Raw genomic sequence first — 23,738 nt, forward strand, 5'->3', positions numbered from 1 at the left:
GCGCGGAGAGAAAACAGTGCACGAGTGCCGAATTGAGTTCTATTTCACATCTTCTTGCACTTGAATAGTTTAAAATCACATTAAAATGCGCACAAAGGAATCGATAAGCGGAATTAAACTTTTAATTCTATAACAAGTATCCGTTTCCAGACTCAATTTTCTATTCCCAGCACTATGTGTGTGTACTGTGTGTTAATGCAGCATGCAGTGTGTAAACACGACTTACGTGTGTGCTGCTGATGCCCTCCAGGAGCAGTCTGGTGACCTCAGCCTGTCTGTCAAACTCTGTCTGAGCAACACGCAGTTCATGATCCGCCTGATCAGAGAGAGAAGGAGACATTACATACGCAACATTTGCATCTAAACGCTGATCTGATGAAAACATAAATTGAATCTCAAGGAAATAAATATATTTTGATTTATTTTACATGATTTGTGTATTTGCGACATTATTTTTATGATTAAGAATCTCAATTTCCTCTGAATTTAGTTAAAAACAGCAACAACAAAAAAAATATATACAGTATATATATTCTGTTTAATGATTTTCATTACTGAATTACAAAATGTTTTTTTGGCATAGTTATGAAAATAATCTCACAACACAAAACATTTTAACATTCTTCACTATTTAAACTTTGTGTAAAATGTTTACTTTATACTAAATATTTGATGCATAATATTTAATTTCTTATTTTGAAATATGACCCAACGACTGAATCATCACGAGATTCAGTCAAATTAAAATTCAACTAACTTAATTCACTTGTGTGTACAAAGTGCTCTGTGATGACCTGACGAATTAACGACAACCAAACCAGAAGACAGTAACAAAACATTTTGACAGAATATATATAAACATCAATATATATGTGATGATGTCACGCTTACTTTATCAAGCTCCTCATTCCAGAGCTGATCAGAGGAGAGAGAAAAATGCAGATAATATAATTCAGAATGCTGACCAAACTATAAACGTGTAATAAAACTGTTCAATAAGAGTGCAGAAGAATATGTGATTGGTTTGCTTATAGTGGTGAGTGTGAGGTTGCTCATTTACTGTGCTGTACACCAGGGTGAAGCATGTAGTGTCATGGTAAAATAATCACAAACTCATGATGCACAGAATCAGCACTTTTGACAACAGAATGTCAGGATATTGAATGACAGGCTGTGTCTCATGAATATTGACACTGGATATGTAACAGAGTATATGTGTGTGTGGAGGAGGGCGTCTCAGACAGTGAAGATGTTCTCACCGCAGATGCACTGGCAGACAGCACATAATTACGCGGTCTGGTCTCTTGAAAGTCTGGAGCAGCCTGAAACAGACAGGAACACACTTTGATGCACTCCTCATGCCAAAACACAATAAACAAATAATGCTGCAAATATTTTAGGAAAGAGACTGACTGGCACCATTGAACTATGGGAAGAAAACTGCTGGTCATTGTGGGAAGCTTTTAAATGCCATGCATCAGAACAACAGATAGAATCAAAGATCAGAATATTGTGCGTAAGCTTGTTCAAATCTAGATGATATTTAGCTGATCTTTAAAAAGTATGATAGTGATAGTAGAAGCATCTGATCTTTGATCTTGCGGAAAAGCAAAATAAAGAAATACGTGAACTGAAATAATGCATTTTTTTGGTGTGCATTATCTATAAATGATGATGCATTAATAAATCCAAAACAAAACAATTATAGTGGGTATTTATTGTTATGATATGATGGAATAAATGATCACATAATAACTGCAATTATTGCAAAAAATTAAGCTATGTTGTTGCATTTTGGAAATTTGGATTTTGGTAACACTTGACATAGTAATAACAATAAATTATGCATAATTACATGCAACTAACCCTCAACCAAACCCTAATCCTATAGTAAGTACATGTAGTTACTTAATATTACTCAGTACTTAAATATATAATTACACTGTAACAATGACACCTTAAAATAAAGTGTAACCTGGATTTTTAATGTTTACTCTGATTCATGTAATTACATCATATCATTTAAAAGTAGGTCTTATGTAAATCCTGGCAAGTGGAATGCATGAAAAATGAAGGAACAAAACTGAAAAGTCTTTGTCGCTGTCACTCAAAAATGTTAAAAAGGCAGAAAAGCATAATGAGGAAATTGACTGCGATACTCACTTCTCCCTCACACTGTGAAGGTTAAAGCAGAGACACGCGGTTAGTGCTCATAGTGTCAACAGGGGAGAAATCGCTCAATATTCACAACAAACACGAGGAAGAAGTGATGCTATCAAAGCATGACAATAAGGAAGGGGAATGAGAGGGTTGGGAATCGAGAACCGGTGCTTATTAAGAACCAATTACATATGAGAGGCGAGTTTTCCAGACTACCAAACCTGTAAATGCAGCGTACTGTGAGGGACATGACACTTTTGTTTTGTTTTTACAGATGTGGAGCATGTTTTTCCTCAAGAATTATACTGTTTATTTCTGATTTGCCATGACTGTTCATCATTCGACAAAACTTGAGGTCAGTAAATGCAATAAGGCTCGTTTTGAAAATCATTATCTGTTATTTCTTCCTCAAACGTCACCTTTATTTTTATAGTGCTTTATACAATAGAAATTGTTTCAATTCATCCTCAGTAATAAGCAGGGGGAAAAAAACAGAATTAATGATGCAAACTTCAAATTAAAATTCCACTGTAGAGCAGCTGAAGCTGATAATAGTGTCATTAATATTATTAGAAAACACTGTTATGCCAATAGGCCGCTGTACGTGAGCTGTATCGTTCAGTTTCGTTCCGACAAACGGGGCACTACTTTTTCTTTTGCTCAATATGTTCAACATTAATAAAAGGTATCCAAGCAAAAAGTTCTCCACGCATTATCCTGCAGTTAATGAAAAAAAGTGTAATTTATTGGCGCATTATATTGACTGCGTATTGAGACATATATAACTGTTGAGCTAGATTTTCAACCAATCAGCATCGAAAATGTAAGTAGGTCAGAGCCGAAATCAAGCCAATATCACTACGCACATGTAAACATGGAGGAGGACGTAAGCAGCGCATCTTCATCTGATAGCGGCGATCAATTGACTCATTTGGATAAATATTAGGTACACAAGATAGGCGTTAATTTTTCTCAAGAAAAAAAAAATACATAGGCTACATACAGACAGCCCTATCAGCTGGTAGTATTATTTAAGGTTAAAAATAACTCACATTAAATATAATGCGTTTTTTATTATAATAACAACTTTATTTAATGATATAAGTACAAATATAATAAATATGTAATATAGTGCACATATTTAGCAAAATACTCTCTATAGCTCTTTTTCTAGCCAACTAACGTGCCTATATTATGGTCATTAAATGGCTTTCCTGAGGTAAATGTTATGTGACATAATTGTTCACATAGAATGTTAATGTGATTTAAATATATTCACATAGAAAAGACATTTTACATTTTTGTAATTAATAATTTATGTACAATTAAATGTATTAAAAGTATTAACAATGTAACAATATTACTGTTTTACTCTATTTATGATCGAATAAATGCCTTGCTGCGCATAAGACATCTTTCAAAAACATTAAAAAATCTTAATTATTCTAAACCTTTGACATATATATGGTAAATTCAGTATAATTTAAATTTTTCCCCAGTATAGATGACAGACAGACAGACAGACAGACAGACAGACAGACAGACAGACAGACAGATAGATAGATAGATAGATAGATAGATAGATAGATAGATATCTATCCATCCATCCATCCATCCATCCATCCATCCATCCATCCATCCATCCATCCATCCATCCATCCATCCATCTATCTATCTATCTATCTATCTATCCATCCATCTATCTATCTATCTATCTATCTATCTATCTATCTATCTCTCTCTCTCTGTCTATCTATCTGTCTGTCTCTCTGTCTGTCTGTGTCTGTCTGTCTGTCTGTCTATCTCTATCTGTCTGTCTGTCTGTCTGTCTATCTATCTGTCTGTGTCTGTCTGTCTGTCTATCTTTATCTGTCTGTGTCTGTCTGTCTGTCTGTCAAGTCAAGTCAAGTCAAGTCATCTTCATTTATATAGCGCTTTTAACAATGTAGATTGTTTCAAAGCAGCTTTACAGAGATAAACGTATAATTTAAGGTAACAGGGATTGTTTTGGCTTTATAGCGGTTCTTTAATAAAGTTATTTTCCAGCTAAAGTTAGTTTCGATTGATTCGCTTCCATCGCAACGATTATTTGTTATTAAATTAGGGGCCGCTAAGACGACACCAATCTCTCTACATAGAATTTAAACGTGAACCTGTGAGAAACGCTGATGGCGTTCACATGTGCATTAAGAATTGGTTCTATAGTTATGTGCGTTTGAATATATGTGCACAGGTTTGGATTTCCCTACAGACGTTTAAACCTAAACAAAGTACTGGATTTTCCTTATAAATTTTTATACAGAATTTTATTTTATTTTGTCACTTCGGGGTAGGTACGCGAAACGAATTTTCCCAACAACGCTTTATCTGGAGTAGTAAAGGGATCCTCCATAGGGAGAGACTAGTTGGCACTTCAGCACTGCGTTGTCATCGGGTCCAGGCGAAGGTCCTTTGTCAGATCTGGATATGGACTGGATCCGGCAGGCTGCGGGAAAACCTTGGGATAAACAAAGACACTAAAATTAACGTAGATGCCATTCTTCTTATGATGTAATGAGTACATCAGGATTTATGGGAAGTGTTCCCGGTTCCAGCTGACCTAATCTATGCAGCCTAACATTAAATTATAGAAGTCTATAATGTGTTATGTGAATGCTAGGTCAAAGAGATGTGTCTTTAGTCTAGCTTTGAACTGACAGAGTGTGTCTGCTTCCCGGACAATGTTAGGAAGACTGTTCCAAAGTTTTGGCGCTAAATAGGAGAAGGATCTACCGCCAGCAATCGATTTTGATATTCTAGGTATTTATCAACTGGCCGTAAATTTGAGATCGCAATAGACGTGAAGGACTATAATGTGTTAAGAGCTCGCTCAAGTACTGCGGAGCTAAACCATTTAGTGCTTTGTAAGTAATCAGCAATACTTTAAAATTTATGTGATGTTTAATTGGCAGCCAATGCAGTGTTGACAGAACTGGGCTAATATGGTCATACTTCCTGGTTCTGGTAAGAACTCTAGCTGCTGTTTTGGACCAGCTGTAGTTTGTTTATTAAGCGTGCAGGGCAACCACCCAGTAGAGCATTACAATAATCTAGCCTTGAGGTCATGAACGCATTAACTAATTGTTCTGCATTTGTCATTGAGAGCATATGGCGTAATTTAGATATATTTTTAAGATGGAAAAATGCGGTTTTACAGATACTAGACACGTGACTTTCAAATGAAAGATTGGTATCAAAGAGCACACCCAGGTTCCTAACTGACGACGAAGACTTGACAGAGCAGCCATCAAGTGTTAGACAGTATTCCAGATTATTACATGAGGAAGTTTTTTGTCCAATAATTAGAATCTCTGTTTTTTCAGAATTAAGTAGTAGCCTAGGAAATTACTAGTCATCCAATTTTTTATATCAGCTATGCATTCCGTTAATTTTGTGAATTGGTAAGTTTCGTCTGGGCGTGAAGAAATATAGAGCTGAGTATCATCGGCATAACAGTGAAAACTAATGCCATGCTTCCTAATGATATGTAGCATGTACAGAGTGAACAGCAACGGTCCTAGTACTGAGCCTTGTGGTACGCCATACTGAACTTGTGATCGATAAGACATTTCTTCATTTATTGCTTCAAACTGATAACGGTCAGATAAGTATGATTTAAACCATGCTAGTGCAATTTCACTAATGCCAACATAATTTTCGAGTCTATTTAAAAGAATGTTGTGGTCGATAGTATCAAATGCAGCACTAAGATCGAGTAACACTAATAGCGAGATACAACCACGATCGGATGATAGGAGCAAATCATTTGTGACTCTGATGAGAGCAGTCTCAGTACTATGGTACGGTCTAAATCCTGACTGGAAATCCTCGCAGATATCATATCTTTGTAAAAAGGAACACAGTTGTGAGGATACCGCCTTTTCTAATATCTTTGACAGAAAAGGTAGATTCGAGATCGGCCTGTAGTTGACTAATTCTGTAGAATCAAGTTGCGTTTTTTTAACAAGCGGTTTAATCATAGCCAGCTTAAAGGTTTTTGGTATATATCCTAGTGACAAAGATGAATTATTGATATTAAGAAGAGGATCTATGACCTCTGGAAGCATCTCTTTCAGTAGCTTAGTCGGTATAGGGTCTAACATACATGTTGTCGATTTAGATGATTTAACGAGTTTAGTAAATTCTTCCTCTCCTATAGCAATGAATGAATCAAATTTTTCTTCAAGGAGACTACAATGCACTGCCTGATGCGATACTGTAGTAGACGGTTGCATAGTTATAATTTTATCCCTGATATTATCAATCTTGTTAGTAAAGAAGTTCATAAAGTCATTACTGCTGTGCTGCTTGGAAACATCTGGGGTTGAAGATTTATTTCTCGTTAGTTTAGCCACAATTTCAAATAAATACCTAGGATTGTTTATTTTCTTCTAATAGGGTTGTAAAATAAGCAGATCTAGCAGCTTTTAAGGCCTCTCTGTAAGCAATCGAGCTCTCCTTCCATGAAATGCGAAATACCTCTAGTTTTGTTTTCTTCCAGTTGAAGTTTAAATGAGACTAAATAATGATCTGAGATGACATCGCTCTGCTGCAGAATTTCAACAGCATCAGCATTTATTCCATGTGATAATATTAGATCTAGAGTATGATTACGAGAATGAGTAGGTCCTGACACGTAGGTCCTAACTCCAATAGAGTTAAGAATGTCTTTAAATGCCAATCCCAATGCATCTTTTTCGTTATCTACATGTATATTCAAATCACCAACAATTAGTACTTTATCTGCAGCCAGTACTAACTCTGATAGAAAATCAGCAAATTCTTTTGATAAAGTCTGAATGGTGCCCTGGTGGCCTGTATACAGTAGCCAGCACAAATCTCATACGTGATTTATCATTTACACTATATATTGTTACATTTAGCGACAACACTTCAAAAGAATTATATTTAAAACAAGACTTCTCAGTAATTCTGAAGATATTACTATAAATTACAGCAACACCTCCCCCTTTGCCTTTCAGACGAGGTTCATGTTTATAACAGTAATCTTGAGGGGTTGACTCATTTAAAGTAATATAATTGTCTGGTTTTAGCCAGGTTTCTGTCAAACACAGCACATCTAGGCTAGATTATAGTCTGTAATCATATCATTAACAATAAGTGCTTTTGAAGTAAGGGATCGAATATTCAGCAACCCGAGCTTTATCGTTTGTTCATCCGTATTATACTCAGTTCAATTCAATTCAAATGTATTTGTATAGTGCTTTTCACAATACATATTGTTTCAAAGCAGCTTTACAGAAAGTGCATTTCAGAAATGTACATAGAAAAATACAGTTAGTTAATCATGTATTAATTTAGGGCATAACATATCGTCAGCTTTGAGTCGTCTCTTCACGGGCGTCGAGTCGTCTCTTCACGGGTGTTGGGGCATCTGAAGTTTCCATGAGAGGCTGGATACAAACTGGAGCTGACGAACTCTATTTAGCGTCCCGAGATAACAACAGAAAAGCAGATGGGAAATAATTAGCATAGCTGCTGTTCATAATATTAATGCATTCGACTGAAAATCGCTGCAAAAGATGCTTTCCAACAGGTTTTATCGTAGTTTTTGTCCAACTCCATTGACTTGTATTGAAAAGAAAGAAACCTCAAATTTTTTCGGGACAGCAGCATGTGTCCAAATTTTAATCTTAACCGTCCTATTTCATCAGAAAATAAGACGAATCTGTAAACAGGGATCTGTAAACAGGGCTTTAAACAGGGCTTTAAGTGTAAAATACCGAACTATTTGTATCAAATAAAATAGTTTTGTATCCCAATCAAATAAAGTAGGCTAGGATATCGGAATGGATAAAGAAAACAAAAAAAGAGAGCCTAACTGGACAGAGGAGGAGAAATGCAATCTTGACGAATATGGTAAAAGGTTGCAAAAATTGACCGTTGCGTTTAAGTGACGGGAAAGAGCCCCTGCAACCCGGTGAACCACTCTGCTGACAGACGATTTATGCACGTGGAAAACATCTCCCACTACCGTCTGAAAACTCCCAGTTGCAAAAAAACTCAGTGCTATAAGCAGTTATAACACCACAGGTAAAGAGTGGTTGCGATGTGTGACATGGTCAAGGTCGCCGTCTAGTTTGTTAACAGTGTCAAATATTGCGCGTCGATCAAATCGGTATTCTTGCAACAATATTCCTAAATCCAAAAATCCCTAAAAATTCTTCTTGGCACATAATGATCTTCAGCTGGTTCCATAAATTCAGCCATTTCGTCTTATGTCTACGTTACTCTTAAGGTTACGATTTCCAAACCTTAAGTTATACTTAGGAAAATTACCGTTAAGGAGTTTTATGCAACACTTAACGCTTTTTAAGGGATTACTTAAGTGAAAAAACAGCATTTAAGGGAAATTCTAAGTGTTTATGACGTTTCACTTAAACACCCTTAGGTTTAAGGGAAACATAAGGGCGAACTTAAGGGAAAATGACACTTAAGGTGCTTTATGCAACCAGGCACAGGTTGTCACAGTGTCTGGTTCGTGTTCCCTGGGTAACCACTAGATGTCCTCCTTCCCCACGGTGTCTGTCACTTTCTGAACTACATTCCCCACGATCTTTGTTTCTTCATTGCACTCAGCTGTCCCTTGTCATTGATCATTGCACTCAGCCAATTCCCCATTAGCATTGTCATTTCCCTGTGTGTATAACCCTGTCTGTTTTAGTATGTGTCACGGAGTCCTTGTATTTATCACGCCACTTCGGTGTCTGTTTCTTGTCTGCACTTTTCTTGTGTTTTGGATTGCTACATTGGTATTTGACCCATGCTTGGACTTGACCACTGTTTTTGGATTTTCCCTTAATAAAATATACTTACTGCAAATTGGATCTTCCCTGCTTTCCGTGTGTGGATCGTGACAGAAGGACTCCGTCACCAAAGATCCAGCGGTATGTTTTCTGATGTTTCTTTCCCAGCCACTGAGCAGGAGAGAAAGATTTGTTTTGAGGGAACCCGCCTAGTCATTTTTCATGGGACCCGGGGAGGTCGCAGAGGAGTGAGTGGTCGAGAGGAAATCCAACATCACTCTCCACCATGGCCCCCCTTCGACCCTGGGCTCGTGAGGGACGGATCGGAGCCGCCGTCTCGCCATCGTGGACGGAGAAGGGGGAGGAGGCACACGTTTGTCGATCCAGAGACTGTTCACGTCACGTCTGCCGAGCCTGTGTCTTCGGACAGGATGGCCGCCGCCGAGCCTGTTCACGTCACGTCTGTCAATCCAGAGTTCTACATTGGTACTTATATCAATTAAGTTGGGACAGCAAAGACTGTGATTTGGACTTTGACTTACTAGTCATATGGTGTGTAACGTCTTGGGAGATGTTGTCCGACAGAAGAGCCACTCCGATTCTGCTGGGGTGAAGGCCATCAGCACGGAAGAGCCTAGATCGCTCCCAGAACAGATTCCAATTATTTACAAAGAGCAGTCTCTGTTCATTACACCATGACATTAGCCATTCATTTAGAGCAAATAATCTACTGAACCTTTCATGTCCTAGTCGGTACGTGGGAAGCGGTCCAGACACGATGATCGTTGTTTCAGGCGATGTGCTGCGTACCGTCTCGATCAGGCTCCTGTAGTCCTTCTTCCGAACCTCCGTCTGCTGGAGCCAGTCTGTCTGCTTCCTGACCTGAGCCCCAGATTGTCATGTTTGAGCTCTAAGAATATGTGCTGTTACTTTTACTTCTTTAATACTCAAGTACAATTTTAATGTGGTACTTTTTTACTTTTACTCAAGCACGATTCTGGCCAGATACTTTTACTTTTAATTGAGTAAAGTTTTCCCTCAGTACTTGTACTTTCACTAGAGTAACATTTTTGAGTACTTTTTACACCTCACCTCTGCTACCGCGGGAGTGCAGGTCTCTAGTACAGGGTCACATGTGTGTTGATGGTTCTACTTCCTTCCTGCATTTTGCTCCAGCCATTGATGGTTTTCAGGAACTTCTCGTTCGCGGTTTCAATGTTTCTGTAAAAGGCAGTGTCAAAGACCTTGCGCTCAGGCCTCCCTTTCTCACACACTCTCATGTGTGGCTCCAACCGGTCTGGAGCGAAGTATCGACTGCACACGTCACAGGGAAACAGCCGCTGAGGAGCGTCGGGATACGCCTCCGGAGGGAGTTCAACGCACTGCAGCCGCTTTTCCTTCAGCTGTCCTTCAGCAGTCTTCTGTTGCTGTCTGACTGCAGCTTGATCATTCAGTGTGGGAAAACGTGTGGCAAGTAGCGATTTGGTGACATTACTCAAGCCTAACAATCTATTGGGGGGTATTGGGGGGAATGTTTTGCCTAATACTCTCTGTGACTGAAAGTATTTGTTCTGCTTCATGTTATTCCTCCTGTGGATGTTGCAAGGACTTTGCAAGGAATATTTTCCCTCTTGCTTCCAGTCTAAAACGTCCAGTCTGGAGCTGTGATGAGTTCCAGAGGGATGGCGCTGTCTGCTCATGCCATCGCTGTGTAATTCCGGTAGTTTTACGGTTTGGGTGTCTCTTTCCCTGTGATGAGTTCCAATGCACAATTAATTTATTATCACAAATATTCATAGGTTTATTATGCATCTATTTTTTTTGTATTAGTTCCTTTCCTTCCCTTCCTAACGTATACATTCCTTTTAGTTTATACTGACCCCTCGATCCTCGTTTCTTCATTGCACTCAGCTGTCCCTTGTCATTGATCATTGCACTCAGCCAATTCCCCATTAGCATTGTCATTTCCCTGTGTATATAACCCTGTCTGTTTTAGTATGTGTCACGGAGTCCTTGTATTTATCACGCCACTTCAGTGTCTGTTTCTTGTCTGCACTTTTCTTGTGTTTTGGATTGCTACATTGGTATTTGACCCATGCTTGGACTTGACCACTGTTTTTGGATTTTCCCTTAATAAAATATACTTACTGCAAATTGGATCTTGCCTGCTTTCCGTGTGTGGATCGTGACACAGGTCTTTTACTGTAGTGGATAAAGTAACAGGACATCCTTCTAAATTAAAGTTGTATTGTAAGAGGTTTTGTGGGCATTTTTTTTGGACCAATAATAATACCTCCGTTTTATCTGAATTTAATAGCAGAAAATTACACGTCATCCAGTATTTTATATCTTTAACACACTCTGTCAATTTAGATAATTTAGTGTTTTCATCTGGTCGTGATTCTAAAGACCTCTAAATTAGTTTGTTTCCATTTACACTCTAAATTACGAGTTTCTCTCTTGATAACATGCGTAGCACTGTTGTTCCATGGTGCTTTAGTTTTCTCTCTAACCTTTTTTAATCTAATTGGTGCAACAATGTCTAGAGTCTAATGTACTAGAGAAAATGGTGCTCATAGTGCTAGTCATTTCCTCTAGTTCATCTGTTTGTTTGGGTTCACTGAGCAGCCGAGATAGATCAGGTAATTTCATTTACAATAACCGCCTTAGGTGTGAGCAATCTAATGTTTAGAAGACCTAGCTTTAGAAATTGTTTTTGTTCACTAATATTGAGATTTTCTGGTTTAATCATAATTAGATTTTTCCTAGATCCTACAGTAGATTTAATGTTTGACCTCACTAAACGAGGAATAGACACAGTTTCTATATAATGTTCTACATTGGTACTTATATCAATTAAGTTGGGACAGCAAAGACTGTGATTTGGACTTTGACTTACTAGTCATATGGTGTGTAACGTCTTGGGAGATGTTGTCCGACAGAAGAGCCACTCCGATTCTGCTGGGGTGAAGGCCATCAGCACGGAAGAGCCTAGATCGCTCCCAGAACAGATTCCAATTATTTACAAAGAGCAGTCTCTGTTCATTACACCATGACATTAGCCATTCATTTAGAGCAAATAATCTACTGAACCTTTCATGTCCTAGTCGGTACGTGGGAAGCGGTCCAGACACGATGATCGTTGTTTCAGGCGATGTGCTGCGTACCGTCTCGATCAGGCTCCTGTAGTCCTTCTTCCGAACCTCCGTCTGCTGGAGCCAGTCTGTCTGCTTCCTGACCTGAGCCCCAGATTGTCATGTTTGAGCTCTAAGAATATGTGCTGTTACTTTTACTTCTTTAATACTCAAGTACAATTTTAATGTGGTACTTTTTTACTTTTACTCAAGCACGATTCTGGCCAGATACTTTTACTTTTAATTGAGTAAAATTTTCCCTCAGTACTTGTACTTTCACTAGAGTAACATTTTTGAGTACTTTTTACACCTCACCTCTGCTACCGCGGGAGTGCAGGTCACAGGGTCACATATGTGTCGATGGTTCTACTTCCTTCCTGCATTTTGCTCCAGCCATTGGTGGTTTTCAGGAACTTCTCGTTCGCGGTTCCAATGTTTCTGTAAAAGGCAGTGTCAAAGACCTTGCGCTCAGGCCTCCCTTTCTCACACACTCTCATGTGTGGCTCCAACCGGTCTGGAGCTAAGTATCGATTGCACACGTCACAGGGAAACAGCCGCTGAGGAGCGTCGGGATACGCCTCCGAAGGGAGTTCAACACACTGCAGCCGCTTTTCCTTCAGCTGTCCTTCAGCAGTCTTCTGTTGCTGTTTGACTGCAGCTTGATCATTCAGTGTGGGAAAACGTGTGGCAAGTAGCGATTTGGTGACATGCTTCATGTTATTCCTCCTGTGGATGTTGCAAGGACTTTGCAAGGAATATTTTCCCTCTTGCTTCCAGTCTAAAACGTCCCGTCTGGAGCTGTGATGAGTTCCAGAGGGATGGCATGAGCAGACAGCGCTGTGTAATTCCGGTAGTTTTACTGTTTGGGTGTCTCTTTCCCTGTGATGAGTTCCAATGCACAATTAATTTATTATCACAAATATTCATAGGTTTATTATGCATCTATTTTTTTTGTATTAGTTCCTTTCCTTCCCTTCCTAACGTATACATTCCTTTTAGTTTATACTGACTTTTTATGTGGACGTCCATAATCTGGGTTCTCCTTCACCCTCGTCCCGTGAGCCTGACCTGTGGACATTTGAAAGACAAGTGTCGTACTGTTTACTCCTACATTTCTGTCAAGGTCCTTGAGTAGAAAGCAGTTGGATTCTGACATTAATCTGATTTTCATTTTCAACGTTGGGTTTGGTCTTGTATATATTCATACTAAAAGCCAAAAAACTTTAAATAGGGCACTATTTGAGGGAACAGCCCGAAACTATTGTGGACGTTATTGAGAGCACTTATTCAATCTCACGTTCAATCCCACTACAGGAACTGTGTTCTAGAAATAAATTTCATATTGATATGAGGGTGGGTATGTAGGCAGGCATAGATTCAGAGGCATAAGGTACTGTAAGTATTACAAACAACATTAATAAAACAATGCATTATTTACTTTTTACTTTTGATACTTAAGTACTTTTAAAAACAAGTACTTCTGTACTTTTACTTAAGTAAAAATCAGTCTTTTCAACTTTTACTTGTAACTGAATAATATTTGACCAGTAGGCCTAGTATGTAACTTACTTTCACTCAAGTAAGGAAATATTGTAACTTGATCACGGTATTCAGAAGCTGCTGTCCTGAATCTGGAGTGATCTTAGGATGGAATATATCACACATCACATAGTTAGTTGCATATCGTACCTTTTTATCATTCTTTTATTCTGAAAATAGACACAAAAGTAACACAATCCCTTTAAAAACGTGAAAAAGAGAAAAACCGCACGGTCCCAGTTGAGCGGCCAGCAAACGCGGAAGTTCGCGTCATTTAAGGTGGAACGGATAAGCTGGATTCAGCCTCGTCAATAATTAAACTATTTTTATTGTAATAAGTGTCTATTGAGACAAAGATTTTTAGTTTTTTTCTCTCCCAGAACTAACGTTAGTGTAAGCAATGTTGATTCAGCATAATTGACGGACAGCTAGCTAAAGTCAGCTGCATCAAGTTCCAGCAACCGAATTTTTTCATTAGTTACTCTCCATTAATGTCTAAACATCAATTTGTAAATTACATAAGATAAAGTAATAATAACTAATATTTATATTAAGGACGTGTCCTTTAATATTAGGCCCAGTCACCTGGCGTAACGTTACGCCTTAACTTAAATTACATTATTATTAAAAATGAACTTACATTGCACCTGTGTCTTCTCGTCGTCATCCTTCTTATTTTTCCTTTTTTCTGCACCCGATCGACAGACTCGTTTCATTTTTGCGGTCAAATTGACAAAGTCCAGGGAAGACAACGATTTTACACAATTTACTGCGGCGACGCCGGCGAGAACGATCTGTAGTTAGCTAACGTTAAGTCCGCTAATGACAGGCTGCCGGCGGGCATTCAAAAATGCTATTCAGAAACCTACGGGTGACGTCACAGTCTATGGTCGGAACACACCTAAAGTCACGACTCTATGACGCAGCGGCCTGTGTTCCGACCATAGACTGTGACGTCACCCGTAGGTTTCTGAAGAGCATTTTTGAATGTCGCCTGATAGTCTAGGCAGAATTTCTGAAAATGTGCTTATTTAAAGTGCTGGAGGCATTTTGTGATTATTTATATAATACAACATTTATAGGGGTATTAAGGGGTGCTGAATCCAAATCTGCTGTATATGAAGCTCAAAAATGTCCAGAAATGCCTAAAAATTGAGAAATTCAAAATGGCCGCCACCACCAGGCTGAAATCTATTTTTCAGTATATCTTTTTGACTAAACAAGGTACAAACATGAAATAAATGTGCTTTTGTAAGTTTTCCTACATGGGCAATTCAATGCAATATTCACATTTGAGAAGTAATGTGAAGAAACAGCTTAGATATTGTAAAAATAGTTGTTTTTAACTATGAATAATATTATTATTATTATCACTATTATTATTGTTGATATTATCAGGCTACATTTACTTACTTTGTATTTTGTTTTGATGTCAAATGTACAAACAAATACAAAAAGTTACAAACTTTAAAGGGATAGTTCACTTTGAAATTAATTTTTGATATGTTTTAGCTTACCTCAAAGGCATCCAAGATGTAGGTGTCTTTTTTTCTGGAGTAGTTTCAATTTTGATATTTTTAGGTCAAACCGTTCTTGTCTGTCAGTCATATAATGCAGGTCTATGGTCACTGTCTCAAATCAGCATGCACAAAGTCCAAATTAAACAATTCCCCATCGTCCAAATTAAACAATTCCCCATCGTAAGTACACATTGATGGCTTAAGACACGAAACGAGCGGTTTGTGTGAGAAAACGAACAGTATTTATATAGTTTTTGTCCTTTTGTAAACACACACACCCAAATGATCAGAGGACGCGGGTGCTTCGGTCTGCGCAAGCGCCGGAAAGCGCCGGAAAAGGTCAGAGGGCGCGGGCGCTTCGATCTGCGCAAGCGCCGGAAAGCGCAGGAAATGATCTCTCGCGCGTGTACGTCACTCATTGTTTACACAGAGATTTCGGAAGCCTTACCTTTCACTGTGAAGATCTAAACATATTTAGACGTACAGGAAATGGCAATGGAAGACGATTTCGGTATATCAACAGACAACGTTGAATTTTTTACACAAACATATTTATTTGAACCAGAGTACACCGATCAAGAACTCAGAGCGATAGAGGAAGCATCCGCTGCAGCAGCACGTCTTCAAGCCTCAGAGAGACAGAGATCTCTGCAAAATTGGTGGTGTTCTTGTAGCAAGTGTTGTGAGATGCCAACAGAAGTAGAGAGCATATGTTGTCACGAATGGAACATAGCAATGCCACAGCTACAAGACGACGACGAGGACATTGACAGTACCCCGTCATACACCTGCCAACGTGCAAAACGCTGCGGCTCAACAGCGGAGAAAACTCGGGATCTTCAGTCAGGCAGGTGTATGACGGGGTACTGTCAATGTCCTCGTCGTCTTGTAGCTGTGGCATTGCTATGTTCCATTCGTGATTCTTGATCGGTGTACTCTGGTTCAAATAAATATGGTTGTGTAAAAAATTCAACGTTGTCTGTTGATATATCGAAATCGTCTTCCATTGCCATTTCCTGTACGTCTAAATATGTTTAGATCTTCACAGTGAAAGGTAAGGCTTCCGAAATCTCTGTGTAAACAATGAGTGACGTACACGCGCGAGAGATAATTTCCGGCGCTTGCGCAGATCAAAGCGCCCGCGCCCTCTGACCTTTTCCGTCGCTTTCCGGCGCTTGCGCAGACCGAAGCACCCGCGTCCTCTGATCATTTGGGTGTGTGTGTTTACAAGAGGACAAAAACTATATAAATACTGTTCGTTTTCTCACACAAACCGCTCGTTTCGTGTCTTAAGCCATCAATGTGTACTTACGATGGGGAATTGTTTAATTTGGACTTTGTGCATGCTGATTTGAGACAGTGACCATAGACCTGCATTATATGACTGACAGACAAGAACGGTTTGACCTAAAAATATCAAAATTGAAACTACTCCGGAAAAAAAGACACCTACATCTTGGATGCCTTTGAGGTAAGCTAAAACATACCAAAAATTAATTTCAAAGTGAACTATCCCTTTAATTAAGTGTTCACAGGTTTTCACACATGGAGAATTTAACATCCTGTCCTGATTTAGATCAAGTGTCAATAATCAGCTTGAAAATCACACAAGTATAGAGAAAAAGGTGGTCATTAGTGATAAAGAAGTTGTCAATCAAATAAGATCCAAAAGCAGGAAGATCCATGGGTCATGGTGATATTCATTGAACTACAGTGGGGAGAACAAGTATTTGATACACTGCCGATTTTGCAGGTTTTCCCACTTACAAAGCATGTAGAAGTCTGTCATTTTTTATCATAGGTACATTTCAACTGTGACAGAAAAATCCAGAAAATCACATTGTATGATTTTTAAATAATTAATTTGCATTTTATTGCATGACATAAGTATTTGATCACCTACCAACCAGTAAGAATTCTGTCTCTCACAGACCTGTTCGTTTTTCTTTAAGAAGCCCTCCTGTTCTCCACTCATTACCTGTATTAACTGCACCTGTTTGAACTTGTTACCTGTATAAAAGACACCTGTCCACACTCAATCAACAGACTCCAACCTCTCCACAATGGCCAAGACCAGAGAGCTGTGTAAGGACATCAGGGATAAAATTGTAGACTTGCGCAAGGCTTGGATGGGCTACAGGACAATAGGCAAGCAGCTTGGTGAGAAGGTAACAACTGTTGGCGCAATTATTAGAAAATGGACGAAGTTCAAGTTGAAGGTCAATCTCCCTCGGTCTGGGGCACCATGCAAGATCTCACCTCGTGGGGCATCAATGATCATGAGGAAGGTGAGGGATCAGCCCAGAACTACACGGCAGGACCTGGTCAATGACCTGAAGAGAGCTGGGACCACAGTCTCAAAGAAAACCATTAGTAACACACTACGCCGTCATGGATTAAAATCCTGCAGTGCATGCAAGGTCCCCCTGCTCAAGCCAGCACATATCCAAGCCCATCTGAAGTTTGCCAATGACCATCTGGATGATCCAGAGGAGGAATGGGAGAAGGTCATGTGGTCTGATGAGATAAAAATAGAGCTTTTTGGTCTAAACTCCACTCGCCGTGTTTGGAGGAAGAAGAAGGATGAGTACAACCCCAAGAACACCATCCTAACCGTGAAGCATGGAGGTGGAAACATCATTCTTTGGGGATGCTTTTCTGCAAAGGGGACAGGTGCACTGCACCATTTTGAGGGGAGGATGGATGGGGCCATGTATCGCGAGATCTTGGCCAACAACCTCCTTCCCTCAGTGAGAGCATTGAAGATGGGTCGTGGCTGGGTATTCCAGCATGACAACGACCCAAAACACACAGCCAGGGCAACTAAGGAGTGGCTCCTTAAGAAGCATCTCAAGGTCCTGGAGTGGCCTAGCCAGTCTCCAGACCTGAACCCATTAGAAAATCTTTGGAGGGAGCTGAAAGTCCGTATTGCCCAGCGACAGCCCAGAAACCTGAAGGATCTGGAGAAGGTCTGTATGGAGGAGTGATATTAATGTTGGTCTTGGGTCGGGTTCGGGCTGAAAAATTGTAGACGTTTTCAGGCTGGGGCCGGATTAGGGCTTGAACACCACGGGCCAGGTCTCGTTTAAAGGCTGGATGTTTTGCCCGTGCAGTGCTCTAGGCAGTATGCTAGCTGTAGCCGTTTACCTCCAGTCTTTGTGCTAAGCTAGGCTAGCGGTGGGTGCGTCAGACAGAGTTACAGCACGCACAGAGATGAAAAAGGTATGTATGGACTTATCTAACTCTGGGGGATACGGTGAATAAGCTAAAGTCCCAAAAAGGCGTGTTCCTTTAAGTTCTGCTTTTCTGATGTATCAAATACTTATGTCATGCAATAAAATGCAAATTAATTACTTAAAAATCATACAATGTGATTTTCTGGATTTTTGTTTTAGATTCCGTCACTCACAGTTTAAGAGTACCTCTGATAAAAAAGACAGACTTCAACATGCTTTGAAATGCACAGAAATGAAAAAGGTATGTATGGACTTATCTAACTCTGGGGGATACTGTGAATAAGCTAAAGTCCCAAAAAGTCAGAGTGTTCCTTTAACGTTATTGCATGGACGGAGAAAGCGCCGACGCCTGCACGATTTCATCTGACGGTACATAAGCATATTATAATCTATATCTGTTCCGGGAGAGCAGAACGAACGAGCCTTTATTGACGTTTTTAAATCTGAAAACTCCAAAAAGCAACGAAATTGTCAGACATCCATTAGTGCATGTTCACAGAGGAAAACAACTGAAATACAGCGCTGGTTGTTCTCTCGAATGATACTCGACGACAACGACGGAATCCTAAGCCGTGGGTGTTTTAAATTGTATGAAATAATCCCGAAAAAAAGCACAAAACATTGCAGAGGTGGCAAGTTCAGCAGCTAACATTTGCTGAGGTGAACTGACGGCTAGTAACAGCAGACAAACGGCTAGCATTGACATCAGCGGCAATCCACCTGTCACTCAAGTGGCCACACCCTTGCAGAACTTTAAATATTAATCAACTAAACGGAAGAGTTATAAAAAAATTCACCCCCCTCACAGTTGTCATGAAGGGCAAAATTAGCTGTATAGACCAAAGCCACATACAGACACCAGGCTGTAAACAAGTTTTTTTCTGCTGTAAAGTTGGTAATTTTAACATGGTGGAGATAGCCTACAGATTTGACTCACTTTTGACAACCGCCTCAAGCGGCCAGTCAACGAATTGCAGTTTAACTCACTTCCGTGTTGGTTTCAAGAGAGAGACGGGGAGGTTGCCGCTTGGTTCTCTTACGAGAGGTTCTCTTACCGGGAAAGGTCGTCTTTTCTCGAAATACTGAAGCCAAAAATTATCCTTAATTTTCATATATTGTCAACGCAGTGCAGCTGCGGCCAGCTGAGCTAGAGCGGCATACTGCACGCTCATTGGCTGCCGCGCGGCAACTGCTTTAGCCTACCGGTGAGCCCGGCGTGACGTCACGCCCAATGAGGGCGAGCACGCCCTTGGCGCGTCACAGCCTGCCAGAATGGGCGGCGTCAGAGCGTATAAAAGAGGGCTCGGAGGCTAAATTCTCTGATTTCTGTCTTTTCAGCGAAGCACTCGCATCGCTGTACTCGAGGAGAAGCCATCGCCGTTGTCCTACAAGGAACAGCATCGAGCCAGCTTAGGACAGCCTGAAGAAGCCGGACGATTCTTCGCCGCCTTCAGCCTGCCGTGCCAGCTCCGCTATCCGGCGATATCCTTTCACTCATTGTGTGTGTGTGTGTTTCTTCCGCAGCACATTCTAAAAGAGCAGAGGCGTTGTTTCAAATGCCTCGCACCACGTGCGGCTCATGCCGCGCTCCGCTCAGCGACGGAGACCGCCATCTCATCTGCGCTCTCTGCCTGGGCCGGGACCACGCAGCCGTCGCTTTATCTTCGGGCGGCTGTGATTCCTGTGAAGAGCTCTCGATGTCGACCCTGCGGGCTTGACTCGCCCTCTTCACGGAACCTGCTCCACCTGTCTCTGGGCCGCGAAAAAAGAAACGCCGCTCTTAAAGACCACCGGAGCCCGAGATTAGAGTCAGGCCTTCGCCGGAGCCCCTCCCGCGAGCCTTGCTCTCTCCTTCTCCGCCCCCGCTTCCCGACGCGCAGCCGACGGCTCTCGCCCTCGATGCCGTCGCCGTAGGGGATGAAGCGGAGGATGATGCAGCATTGGACAGCTGCTCGCTGATGGCGTCAGACAGCGAAGGATGGTCCGGTTCGCTTTCCGCCTCTTCTTCTGCTGTAGAATCGGGCAGGACCCACGCCAGTATGGACGCCGAGCTTCTCCGCCTCCTCACCATGGCTGTCGAGCACTTGGGCCTCGAATGGTCCCCGCCTGTGGTTCCCGCACCGAACAGGCTCGACGGGTGTTTCCTGCCCAGCCGCCGCCAAGCACCAGCGTCCAGACCAGCGCCTTTTCTGCCGGAGCTTCACGAGGAGTTATCCAAGTCGTGGAACGCTCCAGTTTCGGCCAGACTTCACTCTCCGGCCTCATCGACTCTCTCCCGCGTGGACGGAGCCATGGAGAAGGGATATAACCAGATCCCACCGGTCGAACAGGCGGTTGCAGCGCACCTTTGCCCCCCATCCGCGAGATGGCGCTCAAAGTCTGCCCTCCCGTCCAAAGCCTGCAGGACTACTTCGGCGTTTGTCAGCCGCGCTTTCTCCGCCGCTGGTCAAGCCGCCTCGGCCCTGCACACAATGGCGGTTCTTCAAGTTCTCCAGGCTGACCTCCTCCGCCAGCTGGATGAGGGTGGCCCGGACAAAGCCGCCTTAACTGACCTGCGCAGCGCGACGGATCTCTCCCTTCGCACTACAAAGGTAGCGGCCCAAGCCATTGGTCGTTGCATGGCTTCACTTACAGTCACCGAACGCCACCTCTGGTTAACGCTGGCCGACATGGGGGAACAGGAGCGGTCCATTTTTCTCAACGCCCCGCTCTCACCCACTGGTCTCTTCGGCCCAGTGGTGAGTGGCCTCGTGGACCGTTTCTCGGAGGTACAGAAAGCGTCGCAGGCCATGAACCTCTTTCTGCCACGCCGCTCGAGCTCCGCTGCAGGCCGCTCTCATACACAGCCTCCTGCACGCAGCTCCGCTCAGCGTCCTTCTCAACCTCCACCTTCGCAGCAGCGCCAGCGCGGCCGCCCCAGGTCCCGCTCCACCAGCCAGCACAAGCCGCCGCCCCCGCGGGGTCCTCGGCCTAGAGTTTCGCTGAAACCCGAGCCTGAGAAGTCCTCCTAGCACTCGTCAGGGGGAAAAGACGGTTGGGTCCCGCCGAGGCCGGACCGCCGTCAAAGCGCATCTGTACTCCTCTGCCAGTCCCCTGCATAAAGCGAGCGGGACCCAGAGGCCATTCGACCCCTAGCTATGAGTGCGAATGCATGGAAAGCTATTCCAGGGGTGTCGAAATGGGTGCTGAACATGGTAATGAGGGGCTATTCGCTTCAATTCGCTCACCGCCCCCCCGCGCTTTCGCGCTCGGGTCGAGACACAGGTGAAGGCAGATGCAGCCCATCTGCTTCACTCAGAGATAGCGAAGTTGCTGCGCAAAGGCGCGATAGAGCGGGTTCACCCTTCTGTTACCGAGGCAGGCCTTTACAGCCGTTATTTCCTCGTACCGAAGAAGGGCGGAGCACTCAGACCTATATTAGATCTGAGATATTTGAACAAAGCGCTCATGAAACGCCCGTTCAAAATGCTTACGACCAGGCAAATCCTCGCGCTGATTCGCCCGGGGGACTGGTTTATTTCTCTCGATCTGAAAGACGCATACTTTCAGATTCAGATTATACCCCGTCACTGGCCATTCTTGAGATTCGCCTTCGACGGCCAGGTATATCAATACACTGTCCTGCCGTTCGGCCTGTCCCTGGCACCCCGTACATTTACGAAGTGCATGGATTCGGCTCTCGCTCCCCTGAGAGCACAGGGAATGCGAATTCTAAATTATCTGGACGATTGGGTCATCCTGGCGCAATCGATAGAGGAAATCATTTCCCACAAGGATGCGCTTCTCAGTCATTTAGAAAGCCTGGGTCTTTCTGTGAACTGGGACAAGAGCTCACTAACCCCCAGCCAGTCTATCACTTTTCTGGGAATAGATCTGGATTCAGTGGCGATGACGGCCAGGCTGTCAGAACAGCGCGCGCGCCGTGTTCGACACCTCGCCGCTTCCATTCAGGTGGGCAAATGTCTTCCTCTGAAGACATTTCAGATACTGTTGGGCCATATGGCATCAGCCGCAGCAGTCTTGCAGCTGGGCTTACTACGAATGCGCCCGCTTCAATGCTGGCTGAAATCGAAAGTGCCCCGCAGAGCGTGGATTTCGGGCCGTGCGCGAGTCAGCGTGACTCAGGGCTGTGTGTCAGCCCTGCAGCCCTGGCTGGCGGCCGAATGGTACCGACAGGGCGTGATGATGGGGGTCATCTCGCACCGCAAAGTGGTCTCGACAGACGCGTCCAACATGGGTTGGGGAGCGGTTCACGAAGGCAGCCCGATCTGCGGCCCCTGGTCGAATGCGGAGAAAAGCCTTCACATAAACTGTCTAGAGATGCTGGCGGTCGAGAAAGCCTTGAAGCATTTTCTACCGCTCCTGTGAGGACACCATGTACTAGTTCGCTCGGACAACATGTCAGTGGTGTCTTATGTAAACCGCCAGGGCGGAATCAGATCCGGAGCTCTGCGCGCCCTCACAGAGCGCCTCCTGGTCTGGGCCCAGGGCTCGTTGCGCTCTCTAAGAGCTTTGCACGTGCCCGGTTGCCTGAACGACGGCCCGGACAAACTGTCCAGGGACAACGTCCCTCCGGGAGAATGGGCTCTGCATCGCCAGACAGTCCAGATGCTATGGCATCGCTTTGGCGAAGCGAGGATCGACCTTTTCGCTACGAGCGACAATGCTCAGTGCCAGAGGTTTTTCTCAAAGAGCGAGGACGCGCTGGCCCAGGTTTGGCCCAGCGTCCCGTTGTACGCGTTCCCTCCGGTCTCTATGCTGCCTCAAGTGCTAGCGAGGATCAGGGAGACGATCTGTGCAGTGCTCCTCATAGCCCCGCGCTGGGAAAACCAACCGTGGTTCCCAGAGCTGACGAGGCTGTCAGAGTCAGCCCCATGGCCGATCCCGGTGAGGAGAGACCTTCTCTCTTAAGCCCGAGGATCAATTCTGCATCCCCATCCAGAGCGCTTGTCTCTGCATGCGTGGGAAATCAACAAATATTCGTTGATCTGCCAGAAGGGGTCGCCTTGGCTAATGAACTGCAATAGCGAAGGCGACATCTAGTGTTTCTATATCTATATCCGCCCGCGTGCGGGTATAGAAACACTAGCACTAGGTGTCGCCTTCGCTATTGCAGTTCATTAGCCGAGGCGACATCAGTGTATATATCTATACCCGCCCGCGCCGTCAGATCAGTTGAACGCGGCTTTGTTCAAGAGGCAAAAACTATATAAATACGGTTCGTTTTCTCACACAAACCGCTCGTTTCGTGTCTTAGGCCATCAAAGTGTACTTACGATGGGGAATTGTTTAATTTGGATGGTGGGGAATTGTTTTAATTTGGACTTGTGCATGCTCTTTGAG

The 23,738-nt window shown here is 42.8% G+C and overlaps 1 long non-coding RNA gene across 1 annotated transcript; it reads right to left on the reverse strand.

Moving 5' to 3' along the window:
* Positions 1-219: 219 nt before the first annotated feature.
* On the reverse strand, positions 220-2,790 carry LOC311066048. The gene is made up of 4 exons (XR_014603015.1): positions 2,164-2,790; positions 1,260-1,322; positions 892-915; positions 220-316 (listed from the first exon to the last, which is right to left on the reverse strand). It is a non-coding gene; the product is annotated as an uncharacterized lncRNA (long non-coding RNA).
* Positions 2,791-23,738: the final 20,948 nt, after the last annotated feature.

The sequence above is a fragment of the Abramis brama genome (assembly GCF_963993115.1).
Source record: "Abramis brama genome assembly, chromosome: 16".
NCBI lineage: Eukaryota > Metazoa > Chordata > Actinopteri > Cypriniformes > Leuciscidae > Abramis > Abramis brama.